This window comes from Nerophis lumbriciformis, linkage group LG14, assembly GCF_033978685.3.
Source record: "Nerophis lumbriciformis linkage group LG14, RoL_Nlum_v2.1, whole genome shotgun sequence".
In the NCBI taxonomy this organism is placed as follows: Eukaryota; Metazoa; Chordata; class Actinopteri; order Syngnathiformes; family Syngnathidae; genus Nerophis; species Nerophis lumbriciformis.
Window position 1 is genome coordinate 14,417,466 of NC_084561.2, and position 23,697 is coordinate 14,441,162.

Consider the following 23,697-nt stretch of genomic DNA (forward strand, 5'->3'; position numbering starts at 1 on the left):
GTGCCGCCGAACATGCTCGTCTGCTCGTAAACCAGCAATGACAGTACTTTTCAGAGACGGTATCGTACCGAAAATGATTCATTAGTATCGCGGTACTATACTAATACCGGTATACCGTACAACCCTACTTGCAACACATAAGGAAGTACCGTATTTTTCGGACTCTAAGTCGCAGTTTTTTTCATAGTTTGGCCGGGGGTGCGACTTATACTCAGGAGCGACTTATGTGTGAAATTATTAACACATTACCGTAAAATATCAAATAATATTATTTAGCTCATTCACGTAAGAGACTAGACGTATAAGATTTCATGGGATTTAGCGATTAGGAGTGACAGATTGTTTGGTAAACGTATAGCATGTTCTATATGTTATAGTTATTCGAATGACTCTTACCATAATATGTTACGTTAACATACCAGGCACGTTCTCAGTTGGTTATTTATGCCTCATATAACGTACACTTATTCAGCCTGTTGTTCACTATTCTTTATTTATTTTAAATTGCCTTTCAAATGTCTATTCTTGGTGTTGGGTTTTATCAAATAAATTTCCCCAAAAAATGCGACTTATATATGTTTTTTTCCTTCTTTATTATGCATTCCCGGCTGGTGCGACTTATACTCCGGAGCGACTTATAGTCCGAAAAATACAATACTGTGTCTTATTTTACTATATTCAAACACAGTGTTACTGTTCAAACTGTGTGTCCGAAAAATAGGGTAATGGGTCCCATTTTTTGTAGTCTTTGGTATGACTCAGCCGGGGTTTGAACTCACGACCTCCCAGTCTCAGGGCGGACACTTTAACCACAAGGCCACTGAGCTGGTTACTATAGGACAGGCCAGGGGTTCTTGACCTGTTTTACCTCGAGCCCCAACTTTCCAACTTTCCTATATTAACACTGAGTTAGTAATCTTACTCTTAGTTTTAATTATTTTCAATATTATATCAAACCTACTTAGTCTATTCTTGGTGTTGGGTTTTATCAAATAAATTTCCCCCAAAAATGCGACTTATATATGTTTTTTTCCTTCTTTATTATGCATTTTCGGCCGGTGCGCCTTATACTCCGGTGCGCCTTATACTCCGAAAAATACGGTAGTCATCAGTGCAGTTTTGTGTGAGAAAGAAGAGGCAAACTCTCGAGTCAACTCGGAGGGGTAAATTTGCTGACACGAACGGAAGCCATGATGTCTTTTCATCTTCGCCGCCGCATAAATGTTGCACCAGCTCGCTTCTCAGAACAGAAGCTCCAGCGGTGCCTACGTCAGCGCAAGGCATGGCGGAGGATTCTATAACGAGTACAGCGGCGCAGCTGACAAATGACTCCAACCCGCCTCCTCATTTAAATCACATTATTCAACTCGGCCATCATCAAACATGAAAGTTATCCCTCTTCAACCCTGATTGCGGCGTTATTGTTCCCCAATCCTTGACCCGCTCACCAGCGCCGTCCTTTAACTCCCCTCTGTTTGCAGTACAAAGAGCGAATCTGTGACAAACTCTCTCACCGCACAAAGGCGAGAATATTTTTTTCTTTAAAGCGAAGAGGGACGATAAAAGCCGTCATCCGGGGAGGCCGACAGAAGGCTTTGAGAAATGGCAGCGTTTATTTCTCGGCGTGCATCCTGCAGAGATTATTATGGTCCCCATTAAGCAGTCATACCCCTCAGCTGTGCTTCAACACGTACCCTATTAAATAGATGTTGCTCACTTTTGGGTTTGCACATCAGCACAACCAGTGGGGCCAATGAGAGATCGCGGTCAAGTCAAGCTGCCCCGGGGCCCGACAACCTTTTCCCGCTAGGGCCCCGCTTCCTTATCTGATTCCAGCAGGCAGGGTGCAATCATGGCCATGCCAGCCGGAGCCTTTGATTTTTTTTTTTTTTTTTTTTTTTTTTTTTTTTTAAGAGCCATATCCCTGTTTTTACTCACTTTCATTGATCACAGGATGTCCTCATTGTGTCCTCTGGTAAAATAGCATCTTAAGAAGGTTCCATTTGTAACACGACAACAAAGAGAATGTTACCTATTTTTGACTACAAAAATGGTCAATTAGTCGGCTAATCGGACTATAGAGCGTATTCAGTACCCTATTTTTCGGAGTATAAGTCGCACCTGAGTATAAGTCGCACCAGCCGAAAATGCATAATAAAGAAAGAAAAAAACATATATAAGTCGCATTTTTTGGGGAAATTTATTTGATAAAGCCCAACACCAAGAATAGACATTTGAAAGGCAATTTAAAATAAATAAAGAATAGTGAACAACAGGCTGAATAAGTGTACGTTATATCAGTGTTTTTCAACCTTTTTTTGAGCCTAGGCACATTTTTTACGTTGAAAAAATCCGGAGGCACACCACCAGCAGAAATCATTAAAAAACTAAACTCAGTTGACAGTAAAAAGTTGTCGTCGCAATTGTTGGATATGACTTTAAAGCAGACCTGTGCAGCCCGTTGTGCTTTTCAATCTGGCCTGCCAGACATTCCCAAATAATTGTTTTAGATGTTTAAGATGGAAAGTGTAGCTGCCATTATGATGTGCAGTGATGTTTTCTATTGACGGGAAGTCTTCAACTATACAAAGTCTTTCAATGCTTGGAATCTGCATCATATACTAGTTACTATGGTCATCTAATTAGTTACTATGGTCATCTAATTACTTACTATGGTCACTATGAGATATCTCAGATTGTAGGTGGGGTTTTTTTCACTATGTTTGTTGCATTTTGGTTGCGTTTCGGTTGATTTGTCAAATATGTTGTCAATATTCAGTGTTTTATCATTCATAGTTAATATTGTAAATCCCACATTCTTTATTTTCATGTACATTCTGGGTGTCTCATTCAGTAACAAAAAATCTAAAATTCCATTCCGTTTTTTAAGGCGGTGTGTCATAACGTTTTTAGCTTTCAATCATTATTGTGAGGTTTTGTATTAGTGTTCCTAAAAATAGATATACCGGCCCCCAGACACACTTTTTTATCTAAATCTGGCCCTCCGAGTAAAATAATTGCCCAGGCCTGCTTTAAACCATAACCAAGCATGCATCAATTTAGCTCCTGTCTCAAAGTAGGTGTATTGTCACCACCTGTCACATCACGCACTGACTTATTTTGAGTTTTTAGCTGTTTTCCTGTGTGTAGTGTTTTAGTTCTTGTCTTGCGCTCCTATTTTGGTGGCTTTTTCTCTTTTTTCAGTATTTTCCTGTAGCAGTTTCATGTCTTCCTTTGAGCGATATTTCCCGCATCTACTTTGTTTTAGCAATCAAGAATATTTCAGTTGTTTTTATCCTTCTTTGTGGGTACATTGTCGATTGTCACGTCATGTTCGGATGTACATTGTGGACGCCGTCTTTGCTTCGCAGTAGGTCTTTGCTGTCGTCCAGCATTCTGTTTCTATTTACTTTGTAGCCAGATCAGTTTTAGTTTCATTCTGCATAGCCTTCGCTAAGCTTCAATGCCTTTTCTTAGGGGCACTCACCTTTTGTTTATTTTTGGTTTAAGCATTAGATACCTTTTTTACCTGCACGCTGCCTCCCGCTGTTCCCGACATCTACAAAGCAATTAGCTACCGGCTACCACCTACTGATATGGAAGAGTATTACACGGTTACTCTGCCGAGCTCTAGACAACACCAAAACTCAACAACAACAACACATAATTCGCAGACTATAATTACTGGTTTGCAAAAAATATTTTTAACCCAAATAGGTGAAATTAGACAATCTCCCACGGCACACCAGACTGTATCTCACGGCTAGTGTGCCGCGGCACAGTGGTTGAAAAACACTGCGTTATATGACGCATAAATAACCAACTGAGAACATGCCTGGTATGTTAACGTAACATATTATGGTAAGATCCAATCCAATCCAATCCACTTTATTTATATAGCACATTTAAACAACAAAAATGTTTCCAAAGTGCTGCACAACAATATTAAAAACAATATTAAAAACAATATTAAAAACAATAATCAAATAATATCCTTAGCTCCACCAATGACTGAATAAAAACAAAAACATAATAAATTTAGAACAAATATAAAAACAATATAAAATAAATATGATTAAAAACGATTTTAAAGGGAAAAACCAATTAAAAAAGTAAATAGAAATCAAAATTTATAAAAAGAAAACACAGAGGACAACACAACTCACATAGTGCTAAAAGCCAAAGAATAAAAGTGGGTCTTAAGACGAGACATAAACCACTCCACTGTGGGAGCAGTTTGAACATGGAGGGGCAGAGTGTTCCAGAGCTTAGGGCCGACCACAGAGAAGGCCCTGTCTCCCCTGGATTTAAGTCTGGTCTTGGGCACCACGAGCTGGAGCTGGCTCTCGGACCTCAGAGCGCGTGCAGGGGTGTACATTTGGATGAGGTCCGAGATAAGTAGGAGTAAGAGTCACTCAAATAACTATAACGCTATATCCGATGAAATCTTGTACGTCTAGTCCAGGGGTCGGCAACCCAAAATGTTGAAAGAGCCATATTGAACCAAAAATACAAAAACAAATCTGTCTGGAGCCGCAAAAAAATAAAAGCCATATCACATACAGATAGTCTGTCATGAGATATAAATTGAATTAAGAGGACTTAAAGGAAACTAAATGACCTCAAATATAGCTACAAATGAGGCATAATGATGCAATATGTACATATAGCTAGCCTAAATAGCATGTTAGCATCGATTAGCTTGCAGTCATGCAGTGACCAAATATGTCTGATTAGCACTCCACACAAGTCAATAACATAAAAAAAACTCACCTTTCATGCACAACCTTAAACGTTTGGTGGACAAAATGAGACAAAGAAGTGGCATAAAACACGTCCTAGAAAGTCGGAGAAAGTTATACATGTAAACAAACTACGGTGAGTTCAAAGACCGCCAAAATTAGTAGGACAAAACGGCGCTCGCCAAATACTCGAATCAGTGAAGCATGTTTAATATAAACAGTGTGCTTTGTAACAATTAGGGAGGTTTGTGTCATGTTTGTCCTCCCACAGGAACCATATTAAAACAAAAAATATATTTTTTCCCCCTCATCTTTTTCCATTTTTCATACATTTTTGAAAAAGCTCCAGAGAGCCACTAGGGCGGCGCTAAAGACTAGAGCCGCGGGTTGCCGACCCCTGGTCTAGTCTCTTACGTGGATGAGCTAAATCAGGGGTAGGGAACCTATGGCTCTCGAGCCAGATGTGCCTCTTTTGATGACTGCATCTGGCTCTCAGATACATCTTATCCGACATTGCTTAACACGATAAGTAATGAATAATTCCGCTGGTAATCACAGTGTTAAAAATAACGTTCAAAATATAAAACATTCTCATGCATATTAATCCATTCATCCGTTTTCTACCGCACATGTTCAAGAAGTCGCATTAATGGTATTTTATTTATTATTGGTTAGCAATGTTATTAAAAAGAATAAGAGACTTATTATACTAAAAACAATGTTGATCTTATTTAAAAATGAACGCATTTGGTTGTATTCAGTGTTAAAAAATATTATATGGCTCTCACGGAAATACATTTTAAAATATTTGGCTTTCATGGCTCTCTCAGCCAAAAAGGTTCCCGACCTCTGAACTAAATAACATTATTTGATATTTTACGGTAATGTGTTAATAATTTCACACGTAAGTCGCTCCTGAGTATAAGTCGCACCCCCGGCCAAACTATGAAAAAAAACTGCGACTTATAGTCCGAAAAAGACGGTATTAGCCATTGGCACCTTTGACGCAAGCCGATACTTTATTTTTTTTTCTGGGGAGAGTGGCCGTGCCAGCAACCTGAGGGTTCCTGGTTCGATCCCCACCTTCTACCAACCTCGTCACGTTCGTTGGTGTCCTTGAGCAAGACACCTCACCCTTGCTCCTGATGGGTCGTGGTTAGCTGCCTTGCATGGCAGCTCTCGCCATCAGTGTGTGAATGTGTGTGTGTGTGAATGGGTGAATGTGGAAATAGTGTCAAAGCGCTTTGAGTACCTTGAAGGTAGAAAAGCGCTATACAAGTATAACCCATTTACCATTTGATATCAGGCTGATATACACCTAGTTGTCATTTTAATACTATTGGTGTCTGAATGCTGCCAATGACTGTGTCGGTTTTATGCAACCGGGGGATTCTAAGACTAAGTTACACTTCTTGAATAATTGAATGACATCATCTGGGGTGTTGATATCCCTTGTGATATAAACCACAGTAAAAAAAAAAAAATCTACAATGGCTAAATCATACACGTTATAAAAATGGGACCCATTACCTCCCTGCTTGGCACTCAGCATCAAGGGTTGGAATTGGGGGTTGAATCACCCAAAAATTATTCCCGGGTGCGGCCACCGCTGCTGCTCACTGCTCCCCTCACCTCCCAGGGGGTGATCAAGGGCAATGGGTCAAATGCAGAGGATAATTTTGCCACACCTAGTGTGTGTGTGACAATCATTGGCACTTTAACTTTAACCCTTGTGTAATGTTCATGTTGTTGTTACTCAGCCAGCGTTTGTGGGTCTGATGGACCCGTTGCATTTTGTGGCTTTTAATGCCTCACAATCAAACACTTTTATGTTAAAATCCTGAACAGATGTTTACCTTATCCCAATAAACATCTGTTCAGTATTTTAACATAAAAGTGTTTGATTGTGAGGCATTAAAAGCCACAAAATGTAACAAAGACTTACTTAATTAACATTCATTTGGACACTAGGGGAACATATAAGGGTTAGGGTTAGGGTTAGTGTCATGTCTGTGTAATCATGTTTTGTCTTAGTCATGTTTTGTTTAGTTATTGGACTTTTTAGTTTCTGGCTTTTCACTCCCTTGTCTTGTTGCCATGATTACCCATTAGTTTCACCTGTTCCACGTTTGGACTCATTGTCCACTCTTGTTTGTCACCATAGCAACCCATTAGTTTTCACCTGTCACGTCACGCACCTGTTTCACGTTTTGAGTCACGCACCTGTTTTCGTTAATCATGTCTGTAGTATTTAAGTTCATTGTTTTTCAGTTTGTCTTTCTGGTGACATCCTCACATTTATGCTCTTCACATTCCTGACACTTGTTTTCATGTCCATCATTCATGCTGCTACTTTTGTCCAAGCCAAGTAAGTTTTTGTTTATTAATGCTATAGTCTTTTGGTTTCATAGTTTGTTCTCCGCCACTGTGCGCGCTTTTCGTTTGTACTTTTTTTTGCTATAGTCTTTTGGTTTCATAGTTTGTTCTCCGCCACTGTGCGCGCCTTTTGTTTACTTCCTTTTTTTGTAGTTATAGTCTTTAGTTAATGGCTTACTAGTTGTATAATAAGGTCATGCAGAATAAGGCATTGATAAGTACTTATCAATGACTAATTAAGAGCCTCACAATCAAACACTTTTATGTTAAAATCCTGAACAGATGTTTACCTTATCCCAATAAACATCTGTTCAGTATTTTAACTTAAAAGTGTTTGATTGTGAGGCATTAAAAGCCACAAAATGCAACGGGTCCATCAGACCCACAAACGCTGGCTGAGTAACAACAATATGAACGTTGCACGGAAAATTTATCTGCCAGTTTCTGCATCCCACAGGGATACTTCTTTTGTGTTCCTGCACCTGCGGTTCCCACACAAGGTTGCAACATTGTTCGTCAACACTGTCTGCTCTCATTTTCTCGCACATTTGACCCTCTGATGTTCTGCGTACCTACACTTTTTTCTTTCATTCTTTAGTTTATTTCGAACATGAACACACTTACATCATAATACATCACACAATTTCATATCATTTCATTTTACATCATGCCCGAAAAGGAGTAGGAAGAAGCTAAGCTTATTTAATCCTACCCCTTTCCCACTTCAGAGCGTTTACAAATATATAGAATCATTTACTGACCTTTTTATATAATAAAATAACATCTATGAATTAGTATACAACAGTTTTGTAATATGTCATTAATTAATTAATTCAGTCATTATTAACATACTGAGATGAAGAATATTTTATTTTCAATAAGGTTGAAAGTATTTCTCATAATTCTTCTTCTTTGTACTTTGTAAGCACTATTATTTTGAACAACCTCTGGATCATATCAGTACAATTTTTCATTCCATAATTTAATTCCACATACTGATATGCTAAAAGTTCTAAGTGTTGTACGTGCATATAAATGTTTTAAATTATTTTTTCCTCTAAGGTTATATTTCTCCTCTTTAGTTGAGAAGAATTGTTGTACATTCTTTGGTAGCAGGTTATATAGTTTGCTTTATACATCATTTTAGCTGTTTGCAATTTTACCAAATCACCAAACTTTAATATTTTTGACTTAATAAATAAAGGGTTTGTATGTTCTCTATATCCAACATTATGTATTATTCTAACTGATCTTTTTTGTAACACGGTTTGCGAATGTAGCGCACGTTTGTAGTTATTTCCCCATATTTCTGCACAATAACTCAGATATGGTAACACTAGCGAGCAGTAGAGAATATGCAGTGATTTTTGGCCCAGGACATATTTTGCTTTATTCATTATTGAAATGTTTTTTGCCACCTTATGTTGTATGTTTTGTATATGAGATTTCCAGTTCATTTGATCATCTATTAATACTCCCAAAAATCTAGTTTCTTTTACTCTTTCTATGTCTACTCCGTGGCTATTTGTATTTGTGTATGATGCTCTTTTCTACTGTTACCAAATAGCATTATTTTAATTCTACTGAGATTCAAAGATAGTCTGTTTTTGTCAAACCATCTTTTTAATGTGTTCATTTCTTCTGTTATTATTTGTATTATCTTCTGTGTGCTCTCTCCTGAACAGAAAGCAGTTGGGTCGTCTGCAAATAAAACCAACTTTAAGTCCTTTGTAACCTTACAAATGTCGTTTATATAAAGATTGAACAATCTTGGTCCCAGTATTGATCCCTGGGGTACACCACAGGATATATCTAGCACTCTGTCCTCCTCCTGTCTAGGCCTGCTGTGCGTGTGGTACACAGAACATCAATTTCCACACTTCTATTAGCCCCGAGTCCAGTGGACCCGGACTTCTTATACGTAATAGAAATGTGTAGGGGGGGTGTGGTCATTAAATATGTATTCTGATATATGTTCTTCACAGAAAATGAGCCAAAGTCAGTGAGTCTCAGTTTGAAAAATGAATTAATTGTATCATTTTTCTTTTAATAGACAATAAAAACGGGTCCGACAGACCCGAACACCGCACAAGGGTTAACTTTAACAGCGTATTTTGCTCTGTTTTGATCGTTTTTTTGTCTCTCCATTCACACGACTGGGCAACTATTTCTACGTCAGACGGTGTAGCGTTCGACAGAGAGAAATATGTCACTTTACGCTTTTTTTTTCATTTTTTAACGAATGCCTTTAACCACAGGCCTAATGTTAAATGTGTTCATCAAGCTCTGGGGAGCTGCCATGCTCCTCCATGCGCGGCGCAACAGTGTGGAGCGCCGAGCAGCTGCCTCGTCACTCCGCCCAGATGGCGGGGCGCATGTATGCAGATTAGTTCATTAACCTCACGGCGCTTTTAACCGGCGGGCCATGCCGAAGGGCTTGCTCCATCCACGTCTTCTCGAGATGTATTAACGCTTATTAATAGCGCGGGGGAAACTTTCGCTAATGGCCCGAGGTGATTTGCAGGCGCTGTTAGCAAACACTGCAGTAATTATACATGACATGCTTCTGATTAGCACTCCTGTGATTATTGCAGCGTGTCAAGTCATCATTTTCTTTTAACCCCCCCCCCCCTTTTGGGAAAAAAAAAAAAAAAAGACGTGACATCAATTTTCCGGGAGAGCAAACATTTTAGAGGGGAAAGAAAATACTTTGTGTTACGGCCGCGCTCCCTTTCTCCTTCAAGTAGATTTTAACGCTTTCCGCGGGTACCCCTTATATATACATAATGTATAACAGTGTTTTTCAACCTTTTTTTGAGGCAAGGCACATTTTTTTCATAAAAACATACGGCAGAAAACGTTAAAAAATGAAACTCCACCAGGTCGTCGTGCCTTCTTTTGAGTTTGTTGGTGTTTTCCTGTGTTTTAGTTCTTGTCTTGCGCTGTTATTTTGGTGGCCCTTCCTGTTTTGTTGTAGCAGTTTCATGTCGTCTTTTGAGCGCTATTCCCCGCACCTGCTTTGTGTTAGCAGGCAAGGCTATTTAAGTTGATGCTATCCTTCTTTGTGTGGACATTGTCGATTGCCATGTCATGTACGGATGTACTTTGTGGACACCGTAAGTTTTTGCTGTCGTCCAGCATTCCGTTTGTTTACTTTGTAGCCAGTTCAGTTTTACTTTTGTTTTGCGTAGCGAAGTAAAGTGAGTTATATTTATATAGCGCTTTTTCTCTAGTGACTCAAAGTGCTTTTACATAGTGAAACCCAATATCTAAGTTACATTTAAACCAGCTCCCTTTCTCCTTCAAGTAGACTTTAACGCTTTCCGTGGGTACCCCTTATTAATACATGCTGTATAACAGTGTTTTTTCGACCTGTTTTTGAGGCAAGCCACATTTTTTTCATTAAAAAATACGACAGTGGTGTTTTCTTGTGTTTTAGTTCTTGTCTTGCGCTGTTATTTTGGTGGCCCTTCCTGTTTTGTTGGTGTTTTCCTGTCGCAGTTTCATGTCGTCCTTTGAGCGCTATTACCCGCACCTGCTTTGTGTTAGCAAGCAAGGCCATTTAAGTTGTTGCTACCCTTCTTTGTGTGGACATTGTTGATTGCCATGTCATGTACGGATGTACTTTGTGGATGCCGTAAGTTTTTGCTGTCGTCCAGCATTCCGTTGCTGTTAAGTGGAGTGTTTTAAGTCTCGTGTTAAGACCCACTTTTATTCTTTGGCTTTTAACACTACGTGAGTTGTGTGGTCCTCTGTGATCCTTGGTGTTTTTAAAATGTTGATTTCTATTTATTGTTTTAATTGGTTTTACCCTTTAAAATAATTTTTAATTATATTTATTTTATATTGTTTTTATATTGGTTTTATATTTATTTATTTTTTGTTTTTTTATTCCGTCATTGGTGGAGCTAAGGATAATATTTGAATATTGTTTTGAATATTGCTGTGCAGCACTTTGGAAACATTTCTGTTGTTTAAATGTGCTATACAAATAAAGTGGATTGGATTGTTTACTTTGTAGTCAGTTCAGTTTTACTTTTGTTTTGTGTAGCGAAGTAAAGTGAGTTATATTTATATAGCGCTTTTTCTCTAGTGACTCAAAGCGCTTTTACATAGTGACACCCAATATCTAAGTTACATTTGAACCAGCTCCCTTTCTCCTTCAAGTAGACTTTAACGCTTTCCACGGGTACCCCTTATATATACATGGTGTATAACAGTGTTTTTCAACCTTTTTTTGAGGCAAGGCACATTTTTTTCATAAAAAAATACGGCAGAAAACGTTAAAAATTAATTGGTGGTGTTTTCCTGTGTTTTAGTTCTTGTCTTGCGCTGTTATTTTGGTGGCCATTCCTGTTTTGTCTGTGTTTTCCTGTAGTAGTTTCATGTCGTCCTTTGAGTGCTATTCCCCGCAACTGCTTTGTGTTCGCAAGCAAGGCTATTTAAGTTGTTGCTACCCTTCTTTGTGTGGACATTGTCGATTGCCGTGTCATGTACGGATGTACTTTGTGGACGCCGTAAGTTTTTGCTGTCGTCCAGCATTCCGTTTCTGTTCAGTGGAGTGTTTTAAGTCCCGTGTTAAGACCCACTTTTATTACGTGAGTTGTGTGGTCCTCTGTGTTTTTAAAATGTTGATTTCTATTTATTGTTTTAATCGTTTTTAATCATATTTATTTTTATATTGGTTTTATATTTATTTATTTTTTGTTTTTTTATTCAGTCATTGGTGGAGCTAAGGATAATATTTGAATATTGTTTTGAATATTGCTGTGCGGCACTTTGGAAACATTTCTGTTGTTTAAATGTGCTATACAAATAAAGTGGATTGGATTGTTTACTTTGTAGCCAGTTCAGTTGTACTTTTGTTTTGCGTAGCGAAGTGAAGTGAGTTATATTTATATAGCGCTTTTTCTCTTGTGACTCAAAGCGCTTTTACATAGTGAAACCCAATATCTAAGTTGCATTTAAACCAGTGTGGGTGGCACTGGGAGCAGGTGGGACAAGTGTCTTGCCCAAGGACACGACGGCAGTGACTAGGATGGCGGAAGCGGGGATCGAACCTGGAACCCTCAAGTTGCCGGCACGGCCGCTCTACCAACCGAGCAGTTTCACGTAGCACCTGCTTCGTGTCAGCAAGCAAGGCTATTTAAGTTGTTGCTATCCGTCTTTGTGTGGACATTGTCAATTGCCATGTCATGTACGGATGTACTATGTGGACGCCGTAAGTTTTTGCTGTCGTCCAGCATTCCTTTTCTGTTCAGTGGAGTGTTTTAAGCCTCGTGTTAAGACCCACTTTTATTCTTTGGCTTTTAACACTACGTGACTTAATTAATTAATTAATTAATTAAATCCATTTATTGTATTGTAAAATAGCTTATTAGAATATTATGTTGCTTTGATATCTCGTTTGAGTGTAACTAATACAAATTGCAACTAATAATGATTATTTAAAATTGTATTGCCACAACGATAAAACAATTAATTCTATTAGAAAAAAGATTTGATAAATAGTTTGAGTGTAACTATTAAAATTGATTACAAGTAACAAGTAGTTTGCTTGGATTACATGTTTCGTTCATAAATCAAACATTTTAAAGCATTAAAATGGCTAAATAAACTAAACATAACACTACTGCAATAGTATTGGCCACTAGAGGAAACCTAACCAATCAGAGCGCGCCGTTCAGTATCATGGCCACTGATTGGCTCAGCCTCAGGCATTATTACCAGGAGTGTAAAGGTGACTAAAAGGGTGTTATTTCATGTCTTAAGGGCTCTCGTAATGTTGACAGGTGTATTTAGAAGGTCTTAAACAGTTTTTTTTCCAATGAACATATTTGATTTATAGATAATGATTCCTACTTTGCGGTCATGTCCGGAACCAATTAATAGCGGCAAACTAAATTTAAACGGAATAACACATGTAATGGTTTGACAGCACTAATTTAAAGACATTGTGGAAAAATTGCAGAGGGGAATATAAAAAAAGCAATAGAAGTCTTATCAATCAAAACTTTCTCGACCCCCGACCCCGCCCGCAATACGGACCCCTCGCTTTAACCCCTGAAAAGGAACGGCGGCGAAAAAAATAAATAAAAAGAGAATGGAGTTTTTGTGTGGGGGGGAAAAATTAACTCGTCTAGTGTGGGAGATGGCAGGGGGTGAGGGCTCGCACCTGGAGCAAGGAGGAGCATGCGAGCAGGGGTCAAGGGTCACCTCGTGGGCTAAACAGAAACCGAGCGCTCCCTCTACCAGACGACCCCCGCGGCCGGCTCGCACAACGCGGGCCTTTCACACCCCCATCGCTTGCGTTTCCGCCCTCCACCTTCCTCTTCACGGCTGCGGTAATCCACAGCCGGGGCCCAATTATTCCCCCCCTCGCCCCCCCGTTCGTCCATTTTGTCCCCACGGATGGAGATTCAAAAACAATTAACCTCTTCACGGCTGGGGGCTTTTCCCAAGGAAAGGGCACACTGTTAATTGAATGACTCGGCGCTGACCATGACTTCACCCCGTCCGCGCATAAATCCGCCGAGCGAAAATCCTAATCTGCGTCTTTGTGATTGTCCGGTCATTAGCGCGGAGGTCGCACGGTCGCACTATTTTGCACCACGGAATTGTTTACATTTGACCTACTTAAACTGTTTAATTCGTTCGCATGTCCGACGCATCAGGAGCGGTCGGCTATTTCACACCGAGTGTCTAGAAGTTGTAACCGCGTCCCCTCACCCGCCGACCACATCCTTCAATAAAATGTCCTCTTCCCCCCCCCTTCGTTATGGAGGGGCCTCCTATTCATCCCCAGGTAGAGAGCCTCAAAGTGTAGGAGGGAAGAACAGCTTGTTGCACCCATTGAACTTTTTTATTACTTCCCCCTTCAAAGCCTAGCGGCGAAGGAAGACACATCCTCAATCTCCTTGACGCCGCGATATACACAAGTCAGCCAATGCACACAAACAAGCGTCGAGGTCGCGACTGGACCCCTGTGCACCCCCCTCCCCCCCTCCTTGTCACATGTGACGAGATTACGCTGTTTTTGAAGCCCGGGCTGAAAATAATCCTCCAACAAACATGTTTACCAGAACTGTCAATGCTGGGATAATCAACATCCCTGTTTGTTGTTTGACAGCTGCGACCAAAAAAAAAAAAAAAAAAAAATCTAACTATAAATATATTATGTATAGATCCAACAACCGAGCTGTCGTTTCCCCGTGAAATAATCCGTCTCATTACCGACCCGATGCAACAGCATGCGGATGATGTAATCCCCGACCAACACTTGGGAGAAGCTCTTGAAGAAGTCGAAACCGGGGCCGCCTATAATTAGCGTTTCTTTTTCGCACGACTTCAAGAAGCGACTTTCAGCCCCGCGGCTAAAAAAAAATAATAAAAAAAATAATAATAAAAAAGTCAGTCGCCCCCGTGTGACTGTCAGCATCAGAGGGCCTCATTAAAAAAAAAAAGGTTGAAATAGAAAAAAAAACAACAACAAAAAAAACACCTTTGTTTTTTCACATTTTCAAACTCTGAAGCGAATGTTTCATTTCGGAGGTTGGAGATACAGATAGCAGCCTACACCGCCACAACCATACCAACCTACTCAGTTGCCTAGTGCAGTGTTTTTCAACCACACTAGCGTGCCATGAGATACAGTCTGGTGTTTCCGTGGGAGATTATCTAATTTCACCTATTTGGGTTAAAAATATGTTTTGCAAACCAGTAATTATAGTCTGCAAATGATGTGCTGTTGTTGAGTGTCGGTGCTGTCTAGAGCTCGGCAGAGTAACCGTGTAACACTCTTCCATATCAGTAGGTGGTAGCTGGTAGCTAATTGCTTTGTAGATGTCGGAACAGCGGGAGGCAGCGTGCAGGTAAAAAAGGTATCTAATGCTTAAACCAAAAATAAACAAAAGGTTAGTGCCCCTAAGAAAAGGCGTTGAAGCTTAGGGATGGCAATGCAGAACGAAACTAAAACTGAACTGGCTGCAAAGTAAACAAAAACAGAATGCTGAACAACAGCAAAGACTTAGTGTGGCGCATAGACGGCGTCCACAAAGGACATCCAAAAAAAGAGAAAAAGCTATTAAAATAAGAGCGCAAGACAAAAACTAAAACAATACACACAGGAAAACAGCAATAAACTCCAAATAAGTCAGGGCGTGATGTGACAGGTGGTGACAGTACACCTACTTTGAGACAAGAGCTATAGTGATGCATGCTTGGTTATGGTTTAAAGTCATATCCAACAATTGCGACTTTTTACTGTCAACTGAGTTTCGTTTTTTAATGACGTCTGCTGGTGGTGTGCCTCCGGATTTATTCAACGCAAAAAATGTGCCTTGGCTCAAAAAAGGTTGAAAAACACCGGCCTAGTGGTTAGAGTGTCCGCCCCGAGATCGGTAGGTTGCGAGTTCAAATCCCGGGCCGAGTCATACCAAAGACTATAAAAAAATGGGACCCATTACCTCTCTGCTTGGCACTCAGCATCAAGGGTTGGAATTGGGGGTTAAATCACCAAAATGATTCCCGGGCGCGGCCACCGCTGCTGCTCACTGCTCCCCTCACCTCCCAGGGGGTGGAACAAGAGGATGGGTCAAATGCAGAGGACAAATTACACGACACCTAGTGTCTGTGTGACAATCATTGGTACTTTAACTTTAACTTTAACCGTCACAACTAGGGACGTCCGATAATGGCTTTTTTGCCGATATCCGATATTCCGATATTGTCCAACTCTTAATTACCGATACCGATATCAACCGATACCGATATATGCAGTCGTGGAATTAACACAATATTATGCCTAATTTGGACAACCAGGTATGGTGAAGATAAGGTCCTTTTTAAAAAAAAAAAAAATAAAATAAAATGAGATAAATAAATTAAAAAAAATTTCTTGAATAAAAAAGAAAGTAAAACAATATAAAAACAGTTACATAGAAACTAGTAATTCATGAAAATTAGTCAAATTAACTGTTAAAGGTTAGTACTATTAGTGGACCAGCAGCACACACAATCATGTGTGCTTACGGACTGTATCCCTGCAGACTGTATTGATATATATTGATATATAATGTAGGAACCAGAATATTAATAACAGAAAGAAACAACCCTTTTGTGTGAATGAGGGAGGGAGGTTTTTTGAGTTGGTGCACTAATTGTAAGTGTACCTTGTGTTTTTTATGTTGATTTAATAAAAAAACAAACAAAAAAAAAACGATACCGATAATTCCCGATACTACATTTTAAAGCATTTATCGGCCGATATTATCGGACATCTCTAGTCACAACCATACTTGCCAAGCCTGCCGATTTTCCCGGGAGACTCCCGAATTTCAGTGCCCCTCCCGAAAAAATCTCCCGGAGCAACCATTCTCCCCGAATTTCTCCCGATTTCCACCCGGACAACAATATTGGGGGCATGCCTTAAAGGCACTGCCTTTAGTGTCCTCTCTCACCTGAAAAGGAGACTGTTATATATGTCTCCGTTATCCATAGGTTTATCTATAACCCATAAAGTAGGCAGGCACAGAGCTATTTCTCGGCGTGTGTTTATTCCAGCCGGCACGTTAATACACTGACACACAACATCCGGATTCCCATCATGCATTGCTTCAAAACTACGGCAAGTAGTAATGTCCAAAAAACGTAACAGAGACGAAGCAGTAGAACGAAGAAGAGACATGGCGACGACGAGTAAGAAGAAGAAGTACGCTTGCAAAGTTCCAAAATGATTGGAAAAAAATAATTTCAGTTCATCCAGGACAGCTCGAAGGGGAAGACCTCATGCCTGCACATTTTGTAGATCAGACTTCTCCGTTGAACACGGTGGTTGAACGGATATACTCATTCATGAATTATTTATATATATATATATATATATATATATATATATATTAGGGCTGCAACAACTAATCGATTAAAATCGATTATAAAAATAATTGGGGATTAATTTAGTCATCGATTCGTTGGATCTATGCTATGCGCATGCGCAGAGGCAATTTTTAAATTTTTAAAAATGTTTTTAATTTATTTAAAAACAAATTTTTTATAGACCATTATTTATAAACTGCAACATGTACAAACAGCTGAAAAACAATAATCAAAATAAGTATGGTGCCAGTATGCTGGTTTTTTTCAATAAAATACTGGAAAGGATAGAAATGTAGTTTGTCTCTTTTATCCAATTATTAATCGATTAATCGAAGTAATAATCAACAGACTAATCGATTATCAAATTAATCGTTAGTTGCAGCCCTAAAATAAATATATATATATATATATATATATATATATATATATATATATGGGCAGCACGGTGGCAGAGGGGTTAGTGCATCTGTCTCACAATACGAAGGTCCTGAGTAGTCTTGGGTTCAATCCCGGGCTCGGGATCTTTCTGTGTGGAGTTTGCATGTTCTCCCCGTGACTGCGTGGGTTCCCTCCGGGTACTCCGGCTTCCTCCCACCTCCAAAGACATGCACCTGGGGATAGGTTGATTGGCAACACTAAATTGGCCCTAGTGTGTGAATGTTGTCCGTCTATCTGTGTTGGCCCTGCGATAAGGTGGCGACTTGTCCAGGGTGTACCCCGCCTTCCGCCCGATTGTAGCTGAGATAGGCTCCAGCGCCCCCCGCGACCCCGAAGGGAATAAGCGGTAGAAAATGGATGGATGGATATATATATATATATATATATATATATATATATATATCCAATCTCCCAAATTCAGAGGTCTCAAGGTTGGCAAGAGACCCAGCGTCCTCTGCAGTGGACATTCGTTAGTGGTGTCCACTAACGAGCTTCATTTTCTTCTTTCAACTCGAAACACTTTGTACCTCAAGTCAAAGGAACTGAAATCAGTGTAATCGCCCCCAAAAACAGCCCAACTTGAACATGAAACATGTTCCATTTGTAACAGGACAACCAAGGCGGCAATAAAAGACCATTTTACCTATTTTTGACTACAAAAATAGTTACTTATCGGATTATAGAGCGTATTAATTTCATCTTCAGGTATTTTTCAACCTGTTAAACTGACAATAAAGATGAATTTTTCAGTCAGAAATAATGATTTATACTGCAAGTGTGCTGCTCATTAGGCTGGTTACAAAAATAATAACTCTAATATTAAACGTCTATTTTAAAGAAAGGACAAGCAAAGAAACACCAAAGAAACAAAAAGAGCATTTTGTGACGCTAATGATGTGCAAGTTAAAGTACCAATGATTGTCACACACACGCTAGATGTGGCGAAATTATTCTCTGTATTTGACCCATCACCCTTGATCACCCCCCTGGGAGGTGAGGAGAGCAGTGAGCAGCAGCGGTGGCCGCGCCCGGGAATCATTTTTGGTGATTTAACCCCCAATTCCAACCCTTGATGCTGAGTGCCAAGCAGGGAGGTAATGGGTCCCATTTTTATAGTCTTTGGTATGACTCGGCCCGGGGTTTGAACTCACAATCTAATGCATGGGCTGGACTTATGCTGTCTTTTAGTTTGCGGGATTCAAGTACCGTATTTTTCGGACTATATGTCGCAGTTTTTTTCATAGTTTGGCCGGGGGTGCAACTTATACTCAGGAGCGACTTATGTGTGAAATTATTAACACATTAGCGTAAAATATCAAATAATGTTATTTAGCTCATTCACGTAAGAGACTAGACGTATAAGATTTCATGGGATTTAGCGATTAGGAGTGACAGATTGTTTGGTAAACGTATAGCATGTTCTATATGTTATAGTTATTTGAATGACTCTTACCATAATATGTTACGTTAACATACCAGGCAGGTTCTCAGTTGGTTATTTATGCCTCATATAACGTACACTTATTCAGCCTGTTGTTCACTATTCTTTATTTATTTTAAATTGCCTTTCAAATGTCTATTTTTGGTGTTGGGTTTTATCAAAAAAAAATTCCCCCAAAAATGCGCCTTATACTTCAGTGCGACTTTTCTATGTTTTTTTCCTTCTTTATTATGCATTTTCGGCCGGTGCGACTTATACTCCGGAGCGACTTATAGTCCGAAAAATACAATACTGTGTTTTATTTTACTATATTCAAACACAGTGTTACTGTTCAAACTGTGTGTGGGGGGGGGACGACAAAAATACTCAACATACCTCTGCCTTGTCTTTAATGAACACTTAGGCCTACTACGTTACTGCATTTCAATGTTGGCCATTATGGTTGGTACTTGGAGAGCCGGGTGTTTTCTGGGGCGGTGCTTGGTAAAAAAATAAAAAATAAAAGTTTAAGAACCACTGCAATAGACGGTAGTTTTATGAAGTGACGTCATAATAATGTTCAGCATTTATCTTGGAGAGTGGACTTGCACCCGCAGCCTATCCATATTTTCATGGATAAAAGTCCACCGTTTGGATATATTATATTATTATAGACTCGTTCTGCTTCAAATTACCTACTCAGTGGCCTAGTGGTTAGAGTGTCCGCCCTGAGATCGGTAGGTCGTGAGTTCAAACCCCGGCCAAGTCATACCAAAGACACTCAGCATCAAGGGTTGGAATTGGGGGTTAAATCACCAAAAATGATTCCCGGGCGTGGCACCGCTGCTGCTCACTGCTCCCCTCACCTCCCAGGAGGTGAACAAGGGGATGGGTCAAATGCAGAGGACAAATTTCACCACACCTAGTGTGTGCGTGTGTGACAATGATTGGTACTTTAACTTAACTTTAACTTCAACATCCAAGCAGGCACAAGTTGAGAACTTGTTGAATTAGGTCCTGACGTTGAGCAACTGAAACCTAACGTTGAAACAACACGCTTTTTAACAACGTTTAATCAATGTTGGGTTCTGACGTCGATTTGACCATTGAATTTTTGGTCACATCTCCACCAATATTCCACAACACAAACGCAACGTTGAAACAACGACGAAACAACGACCTTTATTCAATGTCTGATTCCGACGTTGATTTGACCATTGAAATTTGGTCATTTATTTAAAATTAAAGTTCATGTTAAAGCACCAATGATTGTCACACACACACTAGGTGTGGCAAAATTATTCTCTGTATTTAACCCATCACCCTTGATCACCCCCCTGGGAGGTGAGGGGAGCAGTGGGCAACAGTTAATTTTACAAATTTTCATGAATTACTAGTTTCTATGTAACTGTTTTTATATTTGTTTTACTTTCTTTTTTATTCAAGAAAATGTTTTTAATTTATTTATCTCATTTTATTTATTTATTTATTTTTTTAAAAAGGACCTTATCTTCACCATACCTAGTTGTCCAAATTAGGCATAATAATGTGTTAATTCCACGACTGCATATATCGGTATCGGTTGATATCGGTATCGGTAATTAAGAGTTGGACAATATCGTAATATCGGATATCGGCAAAAAAGCCATTATCGGACATCCCTAGTTGTGACGGTTAAAGTTAAAGTTAAAGTACCAATGATTGTCACACAGACACTAGGTGTCGTGTAATTAGTCCTCTGCATTTGACCCATCCTCTTGTTCCACCCACTGGGAGGTGAGGGGAGCAGTGAGCAGCAGCGGTGGCTGCGCCTGGGAATAATTTTTGGTGATATAACCCCCAATTCCAACCTTTGATGCTGAGTGCCAAGCAGGGAGGTAATGGGTCCCATTTTTATAGTCTTCGATATGACCCGGGGTTTGAACTCACCACCTACCGATCTCAGGGCGGACACTCTAACCACTAGGCCACTGAGTAGGTAGTTATTTATATAATTACCTATTATATAAATAAATTGACTCAATTTACTAATACAACTATTTTGCGAAGTGAGTTTGAATAAGTTTGTATAATCAGTGTTTTGTGACTGATGGGTGTCATGCTCGTGATGATTTTTTTCTTTAATTCTCTCGCCATGCTTGGAAAACCATCGACCCCCCAGCTGTGCTCGCGGGTGAGACCGGATGTTTTGGGCGGGTTCACTGTGGCGTTCGCCACGGCAACTGACGCTCGTAACTCCAATTTTCGCTCCTGACTCAAAAGTATCGAGACGTTTCCTTTTTGTCACGAGTTACACGTAAAGAGGACACTGCGGAGAACGCCGGTTCTCACGAGGATAGGACGACGTCAGACACTGATTACAGGTGCCGTGCTCAATCTCGTTCGACCAAACGCTCGCCAAGAAGAAGTCTTTTGATGTTTCCTTACTGCAGCTGTGTGAGTCACCCGCCCTCCAATCCGACACACCGGCGGTTCTCAAACTTTTTTTCTTCTTCTGAAAACACTCTCCCAGTACCACCATAATGACCAATATTAAAGCACAGTAGCGTAGTAGACCTAAGCATTCATTAAAAACAAGGTTTTATTGAACAAGTATATGTAGTACTTTTTTGGCCACTGTGTTTGAATATACATGAGTGAGAGAAATGACAGTGTCTCGATTGTCTATTACGGCCCTACGGTAGTCGGATTGTAACCAGTCGCGTCATCAGAATCAGAATCAGCTTTATTAGAATACTTATCGGGTTATTATTTGGCGTTCCACCAGATGGAGCCCGCCAATCGCGTGGAAACTTGCACACCCGACTCCCAAACAACAAAGTACGGACGGGGGACGTGCGGGCCGGAGGGACGACATTAAAAAAAAAAAAAAGAAAAAAAAAAGGAAGCCAGACGGGAAGTTCTCTTGATCATTAATGTCTCGCCTTCAGGTGTCTTGGTTGGAGAGACTGTAGGCGGTAGTTTGGTGTTGGTGGGGGTGCGTGGGGGTCTAGCAGACAAAGAGTGTTGCCTACATACAAGGGAGGGGGGCGGCTTATGAAAATTTGATAAGATGCCTAAGTGACATTCCGTGTTGCGTTTTTTTCTTTCTTTCCCCTTCTCTCCTGTCTTTTTTTTTTTTATCAGTTCCTCTCCTTGGTGGCTCCGCCTCCGAGACCCATTTTTACAGGTCCTAATTAAAGCCATCTGACGCCTTTTTTCCGGAGAACATCAAACGGCTCCGGTCCCTTTCCCTTAGATTGTGCACAACCACGTTTTTTTTTGTTTTTTTTTTCTCAAAAATCACAAGCACATCACTTCTGAGTCCCCCCCACCCCCCCAAAATAAAATAATAAAAAAACACCATGACCCCGCCAATTCTCAATCAATAAAGAGGTTCTGGGAGTGACATGACCTCTCTCTGTGCAATGGGAATGGCACATTTGCACCTGGATTTCTGTAGCGTATTCTTTTTGGAACACAACGTTGTGGGGCGTCCATCCTTATCCCGCCCCAGGGAGGGTGGAAGTGAAGTGGCGGCCCATGTTCGTAGAGTCCTTCAAGAACTCCATTTTTTTTTTTTTTTTCTTCCCCACACTTCTCCCATGCAGTCCCCCCCGCCACCGCCCCCCCTCCCTAATTGTCCTCATTGAGCCATGTGAGGCGGGTGCACAGCCAGCCAGACAGGGTCATCGGGTTTACCCGTGTGCTTTTTTATCTATATTTCATGCTATGGCGCTGTGCAGACAGACAGCCCCGTCACCCCCCCTTACCCCCCTCCTAACCCCCCCACTTGCATGCATCACAAAGAGAACATTTATGTGGGTGCACAAAGAAAGGTGTCATATAATAGACAATATTATTTCATAATAGTTTGCAATGTTTATTTGTTTCCCTAAGGAAAAAGTGTCACATGCCATTTAAAATGAAAAAAAAAAAAAAAGTCTATATAGTGTTGATAAATATTAATGAATGAATAATAAGAATGTTTTACTTACGGTTCAATTCGGCAACTTATGGGCGTTTTTTTTTTCTTTTCTTTTTTTTTTTCTTTTTTTTTTTTTTTGGCGTCTCTCCGGTCGTCTGCTGGCGGAAAAAGTGCGTCCTTCCTCGGGCGTGTGAGAGTCATCGTGCGCATCTTCGTGTTGCTTTTCTTTCTTTTCTTTTCTTTTTGTTAAAGGAAAGAAAAGCACATAGCGTGTCAACACCGGGAGAAAAGCTGCTGGACGTCCGGTTGTAGCCGGTGTCAGGTCTGCATCGATGCCCGGGCTCGCCGCGTTTGAGAGCGGAGAGGAGGGAGAAGGTATAGAAAAAGGCGTCATGTGAGCCGGGGAGGGGGGCCCGCGCGCCATTGGTCAGGCGCGCGCACTGCGACCACGCTGCGCCGCGCGCCATTGGCCCAGGACGCCAGCAGAGGCGCCTCCTCGCTTGGCCGTGCACCACAAAGGGAGTGCGTCTCTCCTCTTCATCGTTCTCAGGAGCGGCAACACGGGAGGGGAGGGGGGCCCCCTTAGCACTCAATACTAAGTTTTTTTTTTGTTTTTTTTTAAACATTGTCGACATCATTTTTGGAATAAATTGCTTGCAGTGCATAATACAAATGCAACTTAAAAAAAAGAAAAGGAGTTAACACATCCACCCACTGTATATCACCACAATAACATGTTATGACTTCCATGTTGACATTTTTGGATTTGGTTGATATGAACTTGGTCTAACCTCATCATTAGAGATGTCGATAAATGCTTATGGTATTTTTTTTTTATTAAATCAACATAAAAAACACAAGATACACTTACAATTAGTGCACCAACCCAAAAAAAAAACCTCCGATAATTTCCGATATTACATTTTAAAGCATTTATCGGC

At 40.3% G+C, this 23,697-nt stretch overlaps 1 long non-coding RNA gene across 1 annotated transcript in view; it reads right to left on the reverse strand.

Annotated features, from left to right (window-relative positions):
* Window positions 1-23,190, reverse strand: part of LOC133616574 (uncharacterized) — a 76,805-nt gene extending 53,615 nt beyond the window's left edge. Inside the window, exon 1 of the long non-coding RNA XR_009816878.2 lies at window positions 22,827-23,190. This is a non-coding gene — a long non-coding RNA (uncharacterized lncRNA). The remainder of the gene's footprint in view (window positions 1-22,826) is intronic.
* Between the last annotated feature and the right edge of the window lie 507 nt (window positions 23,191-23,697).